At 30.7% G+C, this 3,367-nt stretch overlaps 1 protein-coding gene across 7 annotated transcripts in view; it reads right to left on the bottom strand.

Annotated features, from left to right (window-relative positions):
- Window positions 1-293: 293 nt before the first annotated feature.
- Window positions 294-3,367, bottom strand: part of LOC144968049 (uncharacterized) — a 19,722-nt gene continuing 16,648 nt past the window's right edge. For all 7 annotated transcript variants that reach the window (XM_078906011.1, XM_078906016.1, XM_078906014.1 and 4 more), the window contains exon 9: window positions 294-3,367. This exon is cut by the window's right edge and continues 832 nt beyond it. The gene's annotated coding sequence lies outside the window, so the exon portion shown is untranslated.

Genomic DNA, 3,367 nt, shown 5'->3' with positions numbered 1-3,367 from the left:
AGTAGTAGTAGTAGTAGTAGTAGTAGTATAGTAGTAGTAGTAGTAGTAGTAGTAGTAGTAGTAGTAGTAGTAGTAGTAGTAGTAGTAGTAGTAGTAGTAGTAGTAGTAGTAGTAGTAGTAGTAGTAGTAGTAGTAGTAGTAGTAGTAGTAGTAGTAGTAGTAGTAGTAATAGTAGTAGTATGATGATGATGATGATGATGATGATGATGATGATGATGATGATGATGATGATGATGATGATGATGAGATAAATAATAATAATAATAATACCTAAAATAATAATAATAAATAATAATAATAATAATAATAATAATAATAATAATAATAATAATAATAATAATAATAATAATAATAATAAAAATAATAATGATAATTACAACGAGAAGCCATTTACCCCATTTGTGTAGTGAGCCAGGAAACTTCCAGGAATGGTAAAAATACTAAACTTGAGAAATTGATGTAATTTTGTAATACAGCAGTATTTTCTGAACATTTTACAGTTTATTCCATCCCTTTGTCTTATTTGGTTCAAACGATATTGATGCTATGCGTTTATCAAAAATGCTCACAACATCTGCCATCTGGATGTAACGTATGAACATACAAAGCTATGTGTAACCTTGAACGTTTATAGCCTGATTGATAGATAGAATTTAGTGAGAACTATTCATAAAAATGTCTGGCTAAAAACAATAACAAAGAGCTGAGTGACGTCAATTTCGTTCCTATTATTGAGATTTAGAGTCCGGAATTTAGAGAATTGTCGAAACAAGAAAAAGATTTGAAGATTGCACATCGTTTTACAATCTATAATTACGCAAAGGTGTTACAATGACAGCACATGTCATTATTTAATTGCATAGAGACAAAAAAAAAATTTACTCTTGTTTTAGTATGTTGCTTGACCTAGTTAACGGTGATTTTTGTTGTTAAGGGATTTAAGACTCTTGCAACACATTAAGGTCATATCAGTGCCATTAAAAAAGGAAGAAAATGGGATAGTAAAAAGTTATAGAATTACAATTAAACCATCAAAGAAAAGGTAAGACAAAGGGAAATTGGTTAACGGTAAATAGGAACCTATAAATTTGTAGTTGATCAGTAAGTGAGACCAAATTCTATCACAGTATGATCATATTATCTGAGTATGGTAGATGTAATCACAAAATATACATATTAATGATAAATATAATCACAAAGGCTTTCAGCATGAAATTAAGGAGCAGGCATCGGTGTAAGATAAGATCTGAACAAGTGTGTATGAAAGGTGCCAGACAAAGCAAGAAAGAAAAATAAAATTTAAAAAAAAAAACGTCCCAAAAAATCAGTCTACCTCGACTAGGGATCTGATAACCTGTAATCAGAAAGTCGACGTAGACTGATTTTTTGTGATGTTTTTTTTTTTTTTTTAATTTTGCTTTCTTGCTTTGTCTAGCACCTTTCATAAACACTTGTCCAAATATTTTAGCTTTCAGCATGGCAAACAAGACAGTTTATAAAATGCTTTGGTGTTAAAAAGTCAGTTTCAACATCAGGACGACTAATCATGAATTTTTGCTTTTGTCTTGAAGGGTTGAATGCGCGTTCTTGTAGGTTTTCACAAAAAGTCAACTTTGGTCGGCTCATTTTTATCTTTATATTCGAGTGTCAACAATAAAATATTGAGAGAGTATGTTCAAGATCAGAAAAATATCATAATGTAATAGGAAATACTAATACCTTACTTTGAGATTTTAATTTGGTAACATTGAAACAATATTTACAGAAACATGAATTCACCATCAAGAAAAAAAAAAATACAGATCATATTTTTCCTCAAAAGAAAACTATTTGGAAAAAACAATTGAGCACTTAGAGTTAAAGCAGTATCAAATAATATATAGACCTCTATAAGGACTTGGCAGCTCTAATTTATTGGTAACATGCGTATCACACAAATATGACACTAAAGAAACAATATTACATCTATTCCAGATTAATAAACATACAATCACGATCAATAACATTATCTTACAGTTGAAGTCATATCAAAATAAAGTAAGGCCCTTAAGCAGATAAGCCACAATAAGATTTTCATTCCAAAATAAATAAATAAATAAATGAAATAATAAGAAAAATATTTCGGACATCAGAAGGAAAAAAAAGGTATGCATCTGTGACAAAAGACATTTATCCAGTTTTTGTGAATTTAAAATTATTAAAAATAGAAGCAGTGTCAATCAAAAAGCCTTTCCCAGAATATGTTTGTAGAAAGTCAAGATTGAGCCCAACATAAAGTCTGTGAACTCTAACACTTTGTTTAATTTTTACCCAGATCTTAATATTCTTATCATAAGAGAATTGACGGCAATGAAACCAAAGGAGCGATGCAATTGCTGATCTATAAATCAAATGAACAAATTTTCAATTGAAACCAAATAAATATGGGAAACATTATGTATTGATCCTGATCTAAAGTGTTAATTCATATCTTATTTATCTATGCAAATACCAGGTCTGCCTAGGTGATCTCCTTTATTTAAAACATGGTAATTATAAATCGTACATATTATAAACAAATCAAAGTGATACTAAGCTACTAGAAGCTGTGAACTGTCACAAGTAATAAACAAAAATTAATATAACAGCTTTAAAAAGAACAAAATACCAAACACGGAATGTTTCGGGCTCAAAACCCTTCTTCAGCCAACAGCAAAAAGCAATAAAGACATAAATACATTAATGTATGTAAAAAGTAATGAACAAAAATGTATCTCTCAGCTAAAAAAAACCCCAAACAAAACAATACCATACACGGAACGTTTTGAGCTGAAGTCCCCTCTTCAGCCAATAACAAAAACAACTGTTTTTGTTAAAAAACTCGAGCTTTTATATAGCGCAATATCCACTGAAAGTGCTTAAAGCACTTTGCAAAGGGTCCCTGACCAACAGCAACACGTATCATGCAGAACAAGACATGATGCTTGTTAGGCGATAATACAATTTTTTCCGACAACGCTAATGCTCTTAACGGCCAGGTACTCATTTTTCACCTGAGTACGGTGAGAGAAAGTGAGTAAAGAGTCTTTTCCAATGGCTCAACTATGTGGCTCGAACCCGGGACCTTCCGATCCGAAAGCGTGTATCATACCACAAGACCACATGGCTGAAGAAGGAATTTGAGCCTGAAATGTCCCATGTTTTTTGTTTTATTTTTCATTCTTGAAACTGTTATATACACATTTTTTTTCATTAGGTACTTTTTATATAAACAAACATAAATTTGAGGAAAATTTTACATGAAACATTGATTTTGATTTTTCTCATTTGCAAAATGAAGTGCGTAGTTAACGAATGTCATGTGCATTTATAACATTTTAACAGTCTG

This window comes from Berghia stephanieae, chromosome 3 (assembly GCF_034508935.2).
Source record: "Berghia stephanieae isolate SIO BIC M18660-M18661 chromosome 3, UCSD_Bste_1.3, whole genome shotgun sequence".
Taxonomy (NCBI): Eukaryota; Metazoa; Mollusca; class Gastropoda; order Nudibranchia; family Aeolidiidae; genus Berghia; species Berghia stephanieae.
Note: the sequence above shows the minus strand (reverse complement) of the source record. Positions and strands in the feature narration are given on the sequence as shown.